This window comes from Dreissena polymorpha, chromosome 3 (assembly GCF_020536995.1).
Source record: "Dreissena polymorpha isolate Duluth1 chromosome 3, UMN_Dpol_1.0, whole genome shotgun sequence".
NCBI lineage: Eukaryota > Metazoa > Mollusca > Bivalvia > Myida > Dreissenidae > Dreissena > Dreissena polymorpha.
In genome coordinates this window covers 85,463,431-85,483,068 of record NC_068357.1, presented here as the reverse complement: position 1 = coordinate 85,483,068, position 19,638 = coordinate 85,463,431, and the positions used below count along the sequence as shown (strand labels likewise).

General features: G+C 33.8%; 1 pseudogene; it reads left to right on the top strand.

Moving 5' to 3' along the window:
* Nucleotides 1–16,078, top strand: part of LOC127872374 (uncharacterized protein DDB_G0271670-like) — a 33,850-nt pseudogene extending 17,772 nt beyond the window's left edge.
* The last annotated feature ends 3,560 nt before the right edge of the window (nt 16,079–19,638 follow it).

Below are 19,638 nucleotides of genomic sequence, written 5' to 3'. Positions count from 1 at the left end.
TTATGGAACTTTTATATACCCCAGGGATGAAAATAAACTGGACAAAAGCCGAGCGTGAGGGTGGTTTTGAAAAAATCGGTTTATTTTTTTTTTAAGCATGGAAAGCTACCTACAAATTTGCATGTAGTTTAGTGAAATGATGCTGATTAGGAAAATAATTAATTAAATTATATTTAGATATGTGCCCATTAGAGGTGCGCAAGCTTAAAAAGGTAGAATTACCGAAATTCCCGTTCTTACACGCTGTAGCATGGATCGGGTATTGAACACGATACACGTGTGTATTAGCACCCTACTGTAGTCCCGGCGGGGTTATCAACTGCACCAATACACCGGTAAGCAACCAGGGGAATATCATATGAAAAAAGAACTATCATGCATGTTTGATTTGTTAAAGTGTGTCACAAAATTTCCCTAACTGCCGATGTCGGCTATAATTTCGGTATAAACATGCAAAGAAATTAACATATATATAATGTTAATGCCGATATGTTATTGGAATTTTGTATGTCAAATGTTCATTATTTGTATTAAAATTAAGACGATTGTATTGAACACGATACACGTGTGTATTAGCACCCTACTGTAGTCCCGGCGGGGTTATCAACTGCACCAATACACCGGTAAGCAACCAGGGGAATATCATATGAAAAAAGAACTATCATGCATGTTTGATGTGTTAAAGTGTGTCACTAAATTTCCCTAACTGCCGATGTCGGCTATAATTTCGGTATAAACATGCACAGAAATTAACATATATATAATGTTATTGCCAGTATGTTATTGGACATTTTGTATGTCAAATGTTCATTATTTGTATTAAAATTAAGACGATGCTTATTTGCCAGAAAGCGTTTATTTCAAATTCAAAACAAGCAATAATCATACATAATACCAAAATATAAAACTAACAAAATGACAACACTCTCGCTTAACGCAACGTTCAGAAGCACGCGCACTTAACAAAATTATTGCAACTAATGCAAGCTGTAATTAATATGTGACTACTTGCTATACAACCAGTATCATGCGAAAATTGATCTTATTTAATTGTGGTTCCCTCTTTGAATTTATGTTGCCTGTCGACTTTTAGAATAATGTGTCAGTAAGAAATGTATTGCTTGCTCTACAACCAGCATCATGCGAAAATGGATCTTATTTAATTGTAAATCCCTCTTTGAACTTAAGTTGTCAGTCGACTTTTAGAATAATGCGTCAGTAATAAATGTTTTTCTTCAGTTGCACATGTTTTTTTAAGAAAATTTAGTGAAAGATGCAAATGTGTCTTATTAATTTTTTTCTGTGTCTTCAATGTATCTTATTTATATGTGACTGCGTGCTTATTTTTTTTTCAAGAAATGAAAGATGCAAATGTGTCTTATTTTAATTTTATCCATGTCTTAAATGTGGCTTATTTATATAAGATAAAATAATATACTGCCAGTGTCATGCAAAAAAGGATCTAATTTCTTAATATCCACATTCACGCTTTGTTCTTTATTAGCACCGTCTTTAATTAGGCTATCTATTTAAAGTACAGATTACTGTGAACTTAATAATTGTGCAACGGTGATGTTGATCCATTATCGTTGTTAATTTAAAATGTAGACAACAAGTTAACAATTAATGAAATCAGTTATTTTGGAAGTAAATCTAATTTTTTCTGTACAGTAGCCAGGTGGATGTGTATTGAGCGGATAAGATAGGGATCACCACAACAAGTTTCTAATACACAGTATAGACTTCCCCTATTATTATTAATTACCTGATTGGAATAAATAAAGTGTTAAAGATCATTTCATGTGAAAAGCAGGATTTCTGACATAATTTCAATCGTTTTGCTTTTATACACAATTTCATGGAACAATGAATATATTGGCGCGATGGAACACAATTTATAAATCAAGCTGACAGTATAGTATCATTTTTTAATTTTGTGTAATTTAATTCGCATCTCTCCCTTAACTCGTTCAATGACACGTGAACTTATATCAATTATAAAACATCACGTGCATCATTAAATTTTTTTTTAATTATGAAAACATATATGTTCTACATGGTTTTGTTTAGTTTTTTTTCTCAACCAGAGAGACATTATAAAACATTGTTATATATAAAGCGCTTTACTTTTCTACATTACATAAAGATATATCGATTTTTTTGTTAAGTGTACGTGCTTGACATATTTATAAAAAGGCAGTGTTTATTTTTGTAATAAAATCGAAAATTGACATTTAATTTGATGCAATCCACATTGTTTAGCGGCCAAGCGAAGTATTCCGCTCTCGGCGGCCGATGGTGTATTGCAATATATACAATGAAAAGCTGGGTTTCTGACATAATTTCAATCGTTTTGTTGACGCGGAAGTGCTTTTTGGTGGCCAAAAATACTATTGTTCCCTTTATTTAAACCTAAATCAGTATTTTTTTACACTTGAAGGTTTGTACAGCGGGGATTTCGGTACCGGCGCGGGTTTATGTGCTTGTTAAGAACTACCGAAATCCCCGCTAAGAGGCAACATATTATCCTGATTTATGCTTTGATTAAACATTGATAACTAAATTGCAAAAGTGTATAGCATATTGTAAATAAGGTAGTACGATATCATTTGTTTCATCAGATTTGTTTGGAAAATACTTTCTGAAGACTTATTATTACTATGTCATGTTATATTTACATATACTTTTGTGTAACCAATGTTTTAAATGTACATTTTACCTTTTTTACATTCGTTTACACATTTTTCACATTAATAAACTATTTAATAATGGAAAAAATATTCTGATAAGAGTGTTTAAATGATTAACACTAATATGATTGTGTACAAATCAACATTAATGCAAAGCCAAAACCCAAACATAATGACATATAGACCCTTTAAGGCGTAATATGGGGGATTGGCGTAAACATGGGTGATTTCGGCTCTGGGCGTACGAATGTAGCAGTACCGAAATCCCCGCTAATTATTTTCCAAAAGAAGTAACCGAATGGGAGATAATACATGTCACTGGTTGCTAATGAAAAAAAACACTATAATAATTTTGTTGACACTTGAAGGTTTGTACAGCAGGATTTCGGTACCGGCGCGCGTTTAAGTTCTAGTGTAGAATTACCGAAATCCCCACTGAGAGGCAACTTAATGCTGTCAAGAGTGCTTAATAATTAAAATTAATATCATTTTTTTGCACCTTAACATTCATGTGAAGTCAAAAACCATTCATACCGATGACCTATTGACCCTTTAAGGCGTAAATATGGGGATTTCGGTACTAGGCGGGCGAATATAGAATTACCGAAATCCCCTTTTCATCATCGCACATAAGTGTAACATAAATTTTAACACAATATATGTAGGGAAACTCATATGATTCGCGTAATGTGAAAATGATTATTATGCTATAATTCGACCACGAAACTTGACGTGACTTAATACCGGACATTATGGAATGGAGCTACGCTTGCCGTATTTGACATAAGACCCATTTTCGCAAATTATCTTATCAATGCTTATATGAATTTGATTGCTATAATCTAATGCGTATTCGACACGGAATTATTGTCAAGGTTTTTCATTTTGTCAATATTTATCATAGCAGGGGACATTGCTGACATCAATATGGATACTGTTTTCATTTTCTGTCGAGAAATGATATGACTTATTATCAAGATTATTTTATAGTACGGTAGCGTTCTCTTCACAAGTGAGATTTATTTGTACTGGTAAATTGCTCTTATACTCACCATTCGGACTCGACGATCGGCTCGAATAAAAATGTTAGTCGCTTAAAAGTACAAATTCATCATATTGAGCACGATTATTATTATTATTATTATTATTATTATTATTATTATTATTATTATTATTATTATTATTATTATTATTATAATTATTATTATATAGCTTTTAGAAACTTATACCTTAAAAAAAATCCCATTGGAAAAAAAAAATCCCATGGGAAAAAAAATCCCATGGGAAAAAAAAATCCCATGGGTAAAAAATCCCATGGGATTTTTTTATTATTTTAAAACACGATATAACGCGTTGAAATCGCGAGAAATGCTCATCATTTGTTAAAAGGTAGTGTTTCTGAAGGTTACATGAATAAATCTCTAAAAATCAGAAAAAAATCCCATGGGATTTTTTTTTCCCATAAAAAAATGGGATTTTTTTTCTATCAAAGTAAATTGAACGAAAATAAGCACAAATGCTTTAACAATGCTTAAAATCGATAACTAAGTACAAACGAACGTGTTTTATGTTTTTGAAAATCCCATGGGATTTTTTCTCCCATAAAAAAAGCTGGAGAAAAATCCCATGGGAGAAACCAAAATTCCCATGGGATAATGAAAAATCCCATGGGAAATTACAAAAATCCCATGGGAACCCCAACTTTGCAAATAAAGTTCATAGTGAAGAAAACGCATTTAACAAGCAAAAATAACCAATTATTAATCACAAGTTAGACTTTTATCTTATACTTTATCACAAATAAGCAAACCTTCAAGAAAAAGGGTACTTAAGTTTGCGAAATTTCGGTTTCGCAAAGTTTTTCCGGTGGCCGTTATAAGCAAAAACAGGGCCAAAATCTGATAAAATAGCGCTGTTTAACTGACTGTACGAAAATCCGTATGTCCGAAAATTTAGAATCATGAAAAAATAAATAGTTTGGCTTAAAATGGAAATGTAAGAAAATTTAGAATGAAAGAGAAAATACGGTGGTTTTATGGTGTTTAAATCGATTAGAAATAGCAACACCCAAAGACATTATCTCAAGTGTGATTTTCAAAAGATTTTATATGAATGTACACACACGGTAAAGTATTGAAATGTACACGCATACTGAACATAAAATCATTAGCATAACGGCTAAGTTGGTTTTTACTAAGATTGCAATAGTGTTTATTTTATTATTATGAATCTTATGAGGATAACTTTGATAGTATGACACAGAATATCTGAAGAAGATATATACATAATCACATATGTTGTTGTTGTTGTGGTGGTGGTTATTGTTTCAATCTCTTTATGAGTATCATACATTCAATGACGAATAGCTATTAATTTGTCATACAAACACCATAATTATTATTGGATTGCGGAGATTAAACAAATCGATTCCATAGTAACTGATAATATTTTGAGCGACAATTTGAAACTAAATCTAGTATTATTTAAATTTGATTATTTTAATTGCAGACTTTTTTTATTAACCCCAATTAATGTGTACGCAACGTTTCTTTTATTAAAAACGCTGAGTACGAAGCATCAAACTATTCTTTAATTAATTGACAGTGATCTTTAATGTATGTCATAATATAAATTGAAATCAATCTTAATTAAAGCTTGAGTGATTGGTTTGTAATAAGTTTTGTAAATGTTGCTGTAGTATTAGTATGCACAATAAATACTAACGCTCTGGCATATTGTGATGGTGATATGATTATATATTACACAAAGGATATGTGATGATGTTCTTGTGATAAAAATGAGGCTATAATTAGTTTTTGAATTAAGCTAGCTAATTTCAAATAAGATACAAACACATCCCAATCCACAAATTATCAGTAACTTATAGTATTGTTTGCCTCTCAGCGCATAATTAATTGAAGGCCTAGTTTATCTGTTAATCCTCGCCCCATGTGGTGTCCCAGTGTGTACACTGATATTAATACACGATGTATTGGTCCACAATTAAATCTCTTATAAAAACATGTCTCTCAGGTGACTGAAAAATGGCTGTGTACATACAACAAATACGGTACTACAACGGAGACTAAGATAACACATGTTACAATTAATTTGTCTTCCTTTCGTTCTTCTTAAACGACAAACACTTCTAAAACAAAACAGCAAAAAGCCGCTACTGCTACTGCTTCGGCTACTCTTACTGCTACTGCTACTGCTACTGCTACTGCTATTGCTACTGCTACTGCTACTGCTACTGCTACTGCTGCCGCTGCCGCTGCCACTGCCACTGCCACTGCCGCTACCACTGCCGCTGCCACTGCCGCTGCCAGTGCTGCTGCTGCTACTGCTACTGATAGTGCTACTGCTACTGCCACAGCTACTGCAAGTGCCACTGCCGCTGCCACGGCCGCTGCTGCTACTGCTACTGATAGTGCTACTGCTGCTGCTGCTGCTGCTTCTGCTGCTGTTGCTACTGCTACTGCTACTGCTACTGCTACTGCAACTGCTACGGCTACTGCTACTGCTACTGCTACTGCTACTGCTACTGCTACTGCTACTTCTACTTCTACTGCTACTGCTACTGCTACTGCTGCTGATACTGCTACTGCTACTAATTATAATAATTCTCCTTCTACTTCTCTTTGTACTATTGCTAGCGATGCTTCATAATTTATTTGTAAATGTATCATTTTGTTAAAACAGGAAAGAACTGTTATATATATTTTCTTAAAGGTGTAAAGAATTTAAACTTTTCTGCGATTACTGTTTTATTTAACTGGATTAGTATAGGCCACATAACAGACGCTATTGTACTAATTTGTACTAAACAACATTTTGTCATAATCAACAGTTTTAACATGCCGCATTTTTCTTGGAAGTTAACCTTTGATTGGACTTATGTATAAAACATTAACTAGGTAATTGTTGACAGTTTGTCCTGTCACAATTATATATTAGTTGAGCCAAACGTGTGATAAAGATCCCTTTTGGGGTGGCGATAAATACTATTTATATTGTTCAACAATGGGAGACTGAGAAAACATGTGTTACAATTAATTTGTCTACTTTGTCTGCTTCTTCTTTATATATTTTTCTTGCTAATCGTTTAAGTTTAGTTTAAGTTAAGTAGGTATATCAATGTACATTTTTTGATAGATATTTATTTGGATAGTAATAGTATGTTTTATTTGACTTGAAATCATTGAACCGGTTTATTCATTGATAAGATCGAGATCTCCACAGGTGTTTAATCTCGATTGTTAGGTGGGGAGAAGGGTCCGAATGATAATGTTGTCGTCGGCTTACGAATCACATTTCCTAATTTAAAACCTAATTTAAGTATTACATTGATAATAACTTATCTTTATTTTGATGAACTACGTTTAAGGTATAAAACTATAATTATCTATTTGTTGTGTGCCGCATACATACAAACTTACTTTTTTTAAATTTGATCACAAAGGTCCGAAGTCATAAACATTCATTATGCATGGTTGCTAAAGCACAGTGTTTACTAACTAACCTATGTTTATTGTTGTTTGCTAGGGTTATTATTATTATTATTTATTTATTTTTTTTATGGGGGGGGGGGGGCTTTTATAGAAGATTTCAACTAGTCCTTCAATTAACGAAAAAAAAAATTATTGGTATAGGAAATATAAAATAGTAAAAGACAGCTTTCCTTCATGCTGTTCTATTATGGTGTTTTAACGCATATAATTATGTATGGTTGATGAAGCACATTGTATGCTACCGATGTTTATTGTTGTTTGATGATGATGTTAAGTTGGTGTTGTTGTTGTTGTTGATGATGATGATGAGGAGGAGGAGGAAGAAGAAGAAGAAGATGATGATGATGATGGTGGTGGTGGTAGTGACGACGATGACGATGATGATGATTTTGATTATGATAATGAGATTTGAATTAAATTAATGCGCAAAGATTTTTCTTTTTAGCGGCCAAGTGCAGATATCTGCGCTCGGCCGCTGTAAGGGTTATGTAATATTTGCAATCTACATAGGAGTCAATAGCGGATACCAAGCACCATATGTTTATGAGAAACGAAAGCAAAATATTGGCAATCGCTGAAATCTCGAATATGACTTAATCATTTTATTAAATGAAAACCGGTAACTATTTTAAACTGTTATTATATTGCAGCAACATAGCGTTATTTATCCAAAAGACCATTGTTATAATTACAGGGACGTCAATAGGCCAAACTATTCAGGAAATATGATTTGAGTCGTCAAGGATAGATTTTGAGATCAATGTACGTCCGATGAGATTTATAGGGAGTTGGAGGCGTAGGGACAGATTCGTTCGAGTACGCGATCATTTGAGTACAAATAATGTTGAAGCTTCATCGGAATTCCGGAAATTTGCGATCGGTACCGATTTTTCCTGGTTCTTTTTTATTGATTCTGATAAGTTAGCGGCCGGCACGGACATGAATATTAACTGACGAAAACCTCTTCGCTACTTTCCGAAAATCTTCGACATGTTGCAAATATCCGTAATATTCCGCATTGTACTCACCAGAAATTGCAACTAGAAAGACTACAATAAATCAATTAGCTACGGCTCGGGCGGGGATTTAACTTTTATCCCTGTAAGGGAACTAATGCCAGACTACCGGCTAATTTTTCCGGAATTCGAACTTGATACACTTGATATCCCTGAATTAAAAATTAATATCCGCAATTTTGATCTCTACAGTGCTAACTGTTAGTATTGTATTTGACTGGAATGACTGTCGATTATGTGTTTTTAAGATTAAAACAAGCTTACGAAGAACTTTGTGTTTGCTTTTTTGTACGCTTTCTTTTTAACAATGTATTGTCCGCCACGGACGCAACAATTGACCAAATGTACCAGATTGTGGTCTCTTTAAAGTGCTATGTTTCTACTGCCGTGATATCTTTAACGAACTACACATTATTGATCGTGGACGTTTTATACTCTTATTGAATCTGATTCCCCAAAATATGCTCTTCTATTAGTAGATGTTTAGGTGACGATGTTCTAATTATAGATCTTACACGGCCAAGAAACACTATATAGGTCTTTGCAAAGAGAGCTGTTGGATATCGTGAATGCGTTCAATGTGGCCTGTTTATTTCAGAAAGCTATGTGCAATGTTTTATGGGGATTTCTATCAAATTGCCAATTGCAAAATTTGATTTAATTCATTCGGACCTACTAGCGGGAAACTTCTTCATTAAAATTCAATGGGCTTTTAAGAAGTTCGTTGAAAGGCCAAATTTGACTTTAACAGCAACGCCGAAAAAATTGCTACTCAGTCTTATATATCACTTTTTTGTAAGATTTACCAGTAGACGTTCTTCAGTGAAATTAAGCAAACACACAGTGCCGACATGTATGGAAGGGTATTTAGGTAAAAAATACATCCTTCTTTGTGACTGTGTCATGATTCTTGATGGTACTTTCAATTTGTATGTAGACACCTTTTCATGCTTGATGACACTTACATCTTGCCTGATGTCCAATGTCTATTTACATTCTGCCTAATGGTATCATGCATGTCTACAGATGCATCATTCTTGTTCGTTAATTGCATGCTGCATATGTGTATGTTGGTTTGTGCAGAGAGACTTGTGCAATAGGCGCAGTGCATAATGGAATCAAATATTAAAAGGTTGAATAAATTAACGCGATGGCAAGACGTGAGTTTCACCCAAGCACAAAGCAACATACTATCATGCATGATACAATGATGTCAATTGACAGTCATTCTAAAATGATACGGAGGACTACGGAAATTTACGGCGTATAACGGAAATTTTATGTTCTAGGAGAAGTTGCGCCCCTATGTAAGATATATGCTACTGAACCGAAATTAACCGCGTGTTTGTAGACGTAACTTTTTTTTGGTTAATGACTAATCATAATTTTTGTACAGTAATTTACCTTCAATAACCAAAGAAATTCTATGGATATATTTCAATATATGCTACTAATGCATGTATGCAGAGCTCCAGATAAGACGCTTAAAGTCGTAAAAAAATGAATTAAATTTAGTAAAAAAGTAGACTTATATTCTGTGCGTACGGTTACACATTGGAAAAATTAAATAAGAATTCAAAATGTGTGATCATGCGTAAAACTCAATATCAATGCATATAATGTAAACATTTTATCAATGAGTTCCCACTCGTCTAGGCCATCATTACATTTATGAAATCAACAGCACTTTAACGTTATTATGAATAACAGACCATCTTTAAAACAGTCGAAAAGCCGAACGTTTTCCATTAGCTGGTCCTTTTAGCGCAAACAGTCTGCTGTAACCCGGCAATTATCATGAGCTCTTCTTAGACTATAAACCTAAATGCGGATGTGCCAAAAATTATACTTACCTGAAAAAAAAGAATTAATAATAGACTTTAAGGCTGGATTTTTTATAGAGTGTAAACCTGGAACTCAGCATGTATGTTGAGAGGAAATCCGTTACATAATTTCAAATTTACTAGACTACTTATATATTGCACCACATACAATGCTATAAAACTATAATATTGAAGTGCACATATAAACTTTATTATAGATGGGTGGGTATTTCGTGTCAATCTCTTTCACATACGAAAGAGCTGTTGGTCATGCTGCTTAAAGTACATATAGATGCATGACACAATTTTGATTAAGCAAAATAAAACACTAGGTATTTGCCAAGAGTCAAATATATACGAGCAGTAAGAGCGTAATCGTGCGCAGCGAGACTTACTCATGTAGAATTGAAACTCTTATTGCTTTCTTTCGAATTAATTTCATGTGTCCGATCTAATATGCAATATGTCCGGTGTTTTTTTTATGCGGATTAATGTTCCGTTTTAGATCCATAATTAACGAATGCCTCAATATTTTCAAAAATTTACACCGGATTAATGTTTACCGACATTTTTTCATACAGATTGTATATAGATATTATAGAGCTTAACAAAAAAATAATTAAGCCCTGTTCTCCTGGCACACGTGCTGGACACACAGGTGGTTAGCGTATGATTTCGAGTTATATATACCTTGTTATATATAAAACGATAGTGATTTTTTTTATAGAAAATTTGATTTTTCGTTATAATATGATTATTTATCATTCAAAAAGATGTTTTCACTAATTATTATCATAGCCACACGCTAACCACCTGTGGCTGGACATACACCTTTAAAAAACGCTATACAAATTCAAGTACTTATGCACTTAATTGATTGTAAACAATGACGGTTGAAATCCGTGCGTGGGAATTTTTCTGGTAACCAAGAGCGACGTCAACGTTCATGACAGACCTGTTTATATGACATTTATTTATTAATTTTTTTCAACTTGATTGAAAATTATGTTTTATGATATTTTAATACATGTAGTAGAAGTAGTTGTTTTCTCAACGAGGAGTACAATAGTTGTACAGTATTAGACACGAGTACTTGTAACTTTCAGGTTTCTCTTTATACCACAGACATTATATAGTCATAAAATGATAAATATGTTTTTATAGAAATTGTAATTATAGCATGGTAAACAGACTAGAGAAATCTGAAAGTTTCACACACAGGTCTGTGGCAATGGGGGTTTGGGCTACTTTATAAATATGAGGTCGATATGCAATGTAAATCGGTAGATTACGTCTACTGTAATTATTTGGATTAGGGAAGGGCCACACTTCCAACACATCAGCCCCGTTATGTCCTGAATAAAATACATGTATAATTTCTTGAGTGCCAATTGCATCTTACAAATATCAAAAACATTCACGGCAGTCAATTCATTGTGTAGGCCTACTGGTCTTCATGGCAATAATAAACGTATTTAGTTTAATGGAGATTATATAACAAAGAGAACTAATTCAGCTTAATATTCAGTTTACTAGTCAGAATGATTCGGATGTTTTCGCTTTTTTTCCGAAAAGTAATTTATTCAACATACGGAAAATAAACGCGCGCCACCTGTTGTCATAATTTAGTAACTTGCATTCTGCTAAGTTGCATTCTGCTTACTGCCTGTTGCTAACTGCCGTTGTTAATGACGCTTAGTGGCAAAACCGATTATGACTGGTTTCAGGAATAATGAACACACAAACATTGGATAATCACCAAGCATGTTGAAACAATCATCAAGTATAACCGATAGAGATCAAGCATGTTGGAACTGTCATGAAGCATGTTAGAATAAACATCACGCATAATGTAAATATTCATCATGAATGATGTAATGTTGCAGCAATCATCAAGTATAAACGAATAGACAACAAGCATGTTGGAATTGTCATAAAGCAAATTAGAATAAGCATCAGTCATAATGTAAATATTCACCACGAATGATGTAATTTTTACCTAAATACCCTTCCATAGACATGTGTTGTTACTAAAATAAACATAGAGATTTGAGCATTGGGGGTGACCTAATTATACTGTGCTTTGGCAGTATTACGGAATACCGTTAGTGCCATCGTGGTTACACATTAAAATCCAGAGGGCGAGAACGCGAGAACGCGATAGTACGATGGCGACAATGTAACAATACGATGATGACAGGGTGACAATACGATGGAGACAATGCAAGAGTACGATGGCGACAATGCGAGAACGCGATAGTACGATGACGACAATCAGAAAGTGCGATGACGACAGTGTGACAATACGATGGCGACAGTGAGAAAGTACGATGGCGACAATACGACAGTTCGATAGTGCGATAATACGATGACGACAGTACGAAAATACGATAAAGACAGTGCGACAATACGATGGCGACAGCCGACAGTGCGATAGTACGATGGTGCCAATGCGATAACGCGATAGTATGATGGCGGCAATTCGAAAATGCGATGGCGACAGTGCGACAATACGATGGCGACAATGCGATAGAACGATGGCGACATTGCGATGATTGCACGGCGACAGTACGATATGACTATCGCACTGCCGCCATTGTATTGTCGCACTGTCACATTCTCGTCATCGTACTAGCGCGTTTTTGCAATCGTACGAACGCATTGTCGCCATCGTATTGTCGCACTGTCGTCATCGTACTTTCGCGTTCTCGCATTCTCGCCCTCTGGATTTTAATGAGTAACCACGGTGGCACTAATGGTATTTTGTACAGTAAAGTGCGTAAAATCTGGTTTGGAATAACAATTTATATGCCGAAAACAGATGTTGAAAACCCGACTTTGTTTTATAAGTAGTAGTCTAAATATACAATGAGTTTTCCGAGCTTTAAATAAACATATTAAAATAAAATTTATGTTCGTATCGGTTGAAGTTCTTGTTAATAGTAGAAGCAAAGAACACAATAAAACGCTGATTGGGCTTACTAATTTGAGGCAAGAAAAAACACATCGCGCTATTATATATAGCATATAACGCCCATCCGCAAAGTTCGAGCGCCCGTCTCGGTGCCGTCGTTTCCGGTGAAAGTTTCGCAGAGGAGCTACCGAGTTCGGATATGAGACCACGAATCATGGCTTGACTTTATATATCAGTCAGCGTAGAACCTGACCAGACTGCGCGGTTGGACAAGCTTGGATGGACCAACTTTGGCCGCATATGACATAAGACCCATTTTTGCATGACGCGGGTCATCTGACCTTTATAATGTGTATATAGCTTTGCATGGAATTTGCACACATTTTTTTGCATGGACGTATTGTTATGTTAATGTGTTGCACGCTTTCAATAGCAGAGGGCATATATAAGATCAATTATACTACGGAGTTCATTTTCTGTTGCAAAATGAAATGTAATAAAGATTGTTACTCAGCGGTGTATACAGTACGACAGCGTTGTCTGTCTGCGATGCATTTATACTGGTTCTAAGCTGGCATACTCACCAATAAGACTCAACCATCTGCTCGAACAAGAAACGATAAGTTCTACTAGCATAAACCTGAAATTGTAACTTATTTTAAAAATATTCATGTTATTTATATTATTCAATTTATTATTCATAATTTTAATTATTATTTCCTTTATTGTTGTTTTTCGCATTAAGAAACTTATTCGGCTTACGAAACTGAAAAATCCCATTGGAAAAAAATCCCATGGGAAAAATCCCATGGGTGAAAAAAAAAACATGGGCTTTTTATTTTTTCAAACACGACTAAACGCATAAAAATATCGTAGATTGTTCATAATTTCACAAAATATGATGTTTCTGGAAGTTTCATGAATAAATCTCTCAAAATAAGAAAAAATCCCATGGGATTTTTTCTTCCAATTTTAAAATGGGATTTTCTTATTACTCAATATTTATATATATAATTTGCATAAAACCAATAAACATGTCTTAAATAACGTAAAAATACTTGCAAACGCAAATAAAACACGTTTTTTAAAATGTTCAAAATCCCATGGGATTTTTCTCCCATTTGCAAATTATGGGAGAAAAAAATCCCATGGGGAAAAAATCCCATGGGAAAATCGAAAAACCCATGGGAAAATGCAAAATCCCATGGGAACCCCAACTTTGCTTATAAATTTCATAGTGAAGAAAACGCATTTTTTGAGTGAAAATAACCAATTATTGATAAAAGATAAGACTTTTATCGCATACTATGTCTCAAAGTAGCGAATCTTTAAGAAAAAGGGTACTTAAGTTTGCGAAATTTCGGTTTCGCAAAGTTTTTCCGGTGGCCGTTAAATAAGGGAGCTTTTATTGATTTGAAAACGTGTTGCTTTAGAAAAGTCTCTAAGTGTATCTTGCTGGTTATGTTTCTGGAGTGTTATAAATGCTACATGCAAACTATGTATCCAGATTCTTAATACTACTCACGTATATAACTTTAAAATAGTAGACGTTATTTATCTACATGTATATTTCTGAATAAATGGTATTTGTGATATTTGAATATTCCGTTTGCAATTGTCTTGCACATTTCTTGTTCGCTAACATGGAATTTGTGTTAGCTGAGTCTTTGAAACCATTGCGATCCAAATGAGGTACAACCATTTTGCTTTTTTTTATTAACATGGCATCCAAAGGGAAGGGTCATTCGCCTTTTTTTACTTATTTGTACACGTTATTATCGTAAGTTGTATTTTTGATTATAGCATGACCTACGCTCCAGGAGTGAAATAACGTAATGCTCAATTTTGTTAATTACACGGGTGTTATTACACTAGTTATATAACTGTGAAATGACAATTTTTTTTTACGAAATGACGTCATTATTCCAGCGAATTTCTTCAGTCAAACTCTTTTACAATGTGAATAAACGGTGAAAAGAGCATAAAATAATAAGACAATCTTAGATTCGTGGTCATTTTGTATTGAATTTATTAAACTCGTCATCTAAATAAAGATAAAAACTCGGCAATCCTCGTTTTTATCTTTATTTAGATGACTTGTTTAATAAATTCAATACAAAACGACCTCTCATGCAAGATCCTATATTTAATATATCAAACGGTCAAACGGATAAAGACACATATCTTTCACAAAACATCGAACGAAAAAGACGTGTTTTACTTTTGAAAACAATTCACACATGTTCCCTTAACTGCATCCCTTAGAAAATATAAAGACATCTGTTGATTTTGTCAAATATCCTGACTATCAGAGTGATATGTGGCATTCTGCTTTTGCATTTAATTCTGACGGTTGCTATATTGTGTTTAATGTTTTTATCAACAAAGGTTTATCATACTTGGTGTTGTTTTGTTTTATTTGTTGTCATTTTTTAAAATTTATTTTTTAATTTCTGTCGTATACCCTACTGAAAGTTCAACCATTCGTTACCGCTGCTGCAATGGTGAGTTTGACAAGACACACTAGATCCCAAATTAAATTTTACTTTGTATTGCTCTGGTACGAGTTTCCACAACTCAAGCAAAACATATTGCGGGTGCGAACTGATTGATTCAAGCCTACCATAAATCGGTTGCTGTTATGGTTTACGTAAATTGTATTTATTAATATTTGCAGAAAAAAATTGTCCACAGGAAGGGTAAGACTAAAAGCTGTTTGAGTAAATTTCTTTACTGGAACCATTTTGTGTTTGTTGAAAACTATCACTCACAGCTTGTGCTGTAAAAAAGAGTAAATAAAGTAAAGTGTTAGTTTAGTAAAATATTAACTTCTACGTCAGTATGTTTGAAAGCTAAGAGACGTTAGTCTAAGAATACCTTGTATATAATATTAGTGTATCTCTATTCCTTTTAATAAGATAATGTTTTCAGATCTGCCAAAGGCGAGTTAATTTCAACTAACGAGTTCATCGACGTTTTAGAAAAGTATCTTTTGAAACTCAAGAAAGAGATTATTGGAATATGCGATGGAGATAATCATACGTCAAAGAAGATGCGACACACAACCTCGATGTGCCGTTCCGAGGCGAGTGATACGGGGATCAACAACGGGACCAGCGAGTAAATTCAAACCTATGACCTGTATGTGTGACCTTACCAGTTTAGGATACGGTTCCTTCTAACACAGAGTCTCAACATGGTGTACATTTGTTGTGGTCACTTTCACAATAACAATATTAATTTTAAAATTACAGTAATAATCCGAAAAGCTTGTTTTAAGACAAATTGTATATTTGATCTTAAAATATGACCATGGCATTTTAGCTAGGGAGACATAGTTTACACGATACACATCTTCCTATTGTGTTAATTTGTTTCTAGTTATTGAAAATTGAATAATGAATGAAAACAATTACTGTCCGAACAAGTTGTTTAATGGCCCGATTTGAACTTTGACTGCTGAGGGTGACAATGACCTTCTAGATAAGGATGCAAGTGTCACACGAACAATATTTTAACATTGTTTTTCGAATGATAAAGTAACTTTCCAGAAAAACTTTTCTTGACCGAATTAGACCTTTATTTAGGAATTACATGCAACCCGCAATTTCCTTACGGTGGCCATTCGTTCAATGCAAAACGCAATTTCCTTACGGTGGCCATTTATCTATGCAAAAATTGCACGATGAATGCAAAAATTACAGTCCTTTGACCTATAAGTAAGCATTTTTTAGGCAGTCATATTTGTGTTACACAAGTAATGTCGTCTCATGATGACGAATTTGAAAACCTGAAATAACAAGGAAAACCTTGTGATGACAATTCCTTTGTTTGTATCGTTTGCACCAATGAAACCATTAATGTTTCAGCAAAAGAAGTAAAACTCACACTTAACACTTTGTTGTCAGGAAATGTTTGTGAACCCAAATCATATTTATTCAAATTAAAAGCAAAGATAATAATCTATAAGAAAATGACAATGCAATAACAGATAATGGTGTGTATAAATAAATCCAAATATCAGAACATTCGATGATTAAGATAATACGATGCACAACCACAAACAAAAAGCTGATCATTTGCCCTCCAAGATAACATTATGCAATTATAGTATGTATCATTTAACTTATTATATTATGTATCATTTACTGTCAAAAATAACATTATGTACAAACATACCAAATGGCAGATACTATTCTGTCCAATCATGTGATGTTATGATTTAACTAAGTATCAATTCATCCGCCTGCATTTGAACCATATGTCTCGCAACGATATGTTTTCATTTCCCCTAAAATACCAGTTCTTGTGTTTTTAAACAGTTGATTATATTATAACACAGGCATTTATGGATAACCAGATAACCATAATTAGAGCCATTATTTTATATTATTGCTGCAAAATTGAGATATTTAATATACACAAGAGGGCAATGATGGACTTCGAGCGCTTACGTTTATGTGGAACAACAATTGTGGAAGATTTACTTTTAAAGATTTGCATATTTAAGACAAAATTGAGAATTCTTTTCAATCTTTTAATCATCCCATAAATGACATATGCCATTGTCTGAGTTTTACGCACATCAAACGGGCAAGCTTCAATTCGTGTTATGTAGGGATTTTGAAGAGATCATATCGTTACGAGCCACGCTTTGCATTCGCATGAACGCTTTACATTAGTCTGTGGCTCGCTGCCTTCCGGGGAGGCTGGTCCTCTGTCTATGTAATTCCTTAATACTAGTGGCTACAGGTCTGCTGCTAATGATGCTGAAATGTAGTTATGTTGTTGTTACTGAGTTGATGGTATTGTCAATGACTCTAACTTAAAGGGTTAAAGACGACAAGAAGTCGAAGAACAGTATAAGATTTTATTAAAGAACATTTTTAACGATATGGCAATAATAGTGTAGTAAGTCGTATAAACAATTTAGTGAAATATAATCACATTGTGGGACTCCACAACTTTATATGCGCGTCGCCTACCATAGCTTGTAAACATGACCTATTTACAAATAAACGGGCTAATATTTCACCCGATAAGTCCATATACGAAACTCAACTCGTTGTCGCGTGGTTCTTTCATGAACAAACATTGTTTCGTTATTTAGTCGATACCGCACGTAAACAGACCAACGATCAAGATGGCTAACATGAACTCGTTCGAAAGAACGCTGAGAGAGTATGAACAATATAACATCATCACAAATAAAAAAAATGAACCGTACTGACTGAGACTAAGCTGTGTTGTAGATAAGAATACGTTCTTATTAAACATGCTCGACTGTGTTTATTATCTACTGGAAATTCCATTTTAGTGAAAACGAACTAGGTAGCAAAAGGAAGGAGGGGACACACTAATTAAGGCTCAACATTTAATCTTTTATGATTGATATTTATGTTGAGGTAGAAATTAATTCATTCTAGTTATATCTTGTTTTAGTGTGTTTTTTAATCAAAAGCCAGAATGACATTTTCATCTTCTTTAAAATTTCTAACTTGTTGTTGCAGGTGACCGGTCTATCTCCTTTTGCTGTTATTAAACAAAGAAACAAACATTGGATCATTTCAGTAGAAACGCTGTATTTTAAAAGGAATAAATGTTTAATATTATAACTTTATGAAAAATTGAATCCACTCACTTTTCGTATTAAAAGTTATGCATAAACAGTTTTGTTATTTTATTGACTTATGTTTCTATTTATAATTTTTTTGACAAATGTTTTTGAAAAACAGAGCTGGATATTAACTAAGCAGCTCACTTTAAATCGATTAAAGTAACCACTCATTGAATAGTACTTGTATTGTATCATTGCTTTAATATAACACAACATGTGAATAATGCATATAAATAAACTAAAATTAGCTATATTGCTAAAAAGTAAACACCTGAAAAAAACATAAGGTCAGAGGGATTGGCCAATTAATTGCATAACAAGTACAGTGTGTTTTTAGCACCTAATTATTATTATTATTAATGTATAAGTGCGGACCCATTTTTCATTGTTTGTGTTAACAGGTTGGATTAATCCTTTGTAAGAATGAAGGGTGCATAATACTTCTTTCTTCACTTTTCTACGGTTGGGTATCAAGTTTTAGTAAAACAGTATCGCAATCTAGTTGTTTTATGCAACATAGTGTGATTGACGTTATTTAATAAAAAGAGTTTAGTTGGATAATCATATTGCTACTTTTTGGGATGAAAATAAAAATTAGAAAATATATGAAAACCACCTTCTGACCCTGCTGCACGACTGTGTAATAGTTCAAATCACAAGATCTGAACAAAGTAATCTAAGTCTTGCAAAATATATCGATTAAATTTTCATGTAAACAGTTCTCATAAAAGACTCGGAGTCCTTTATTTCCCAACACTATAATTCACTTATCAGGACTGTTCTTATAACCACTAGCTATAGAAATAAAGAATATTACAATTTACTTAAGAGTCTTTTTGTATTTGAATTTATCTGACGAGTTAAAAGGAAGTTTAAACAGTGCGGCTTTTCAACGGTCGAGGGGTCTCTTGATTATTGGTTTTTTTTTTTACTTGGCCAGTCGCATTTTCCATCCACCTCTGTAGTCTGGCTTCTGGAATGTGGTAACTTCCGGTAGCTTGAATTGGAGCCCTTCCATGCAAACGGTTCGGCAATATACAAGCCCGGAACCAGCCCGCAACGAATGA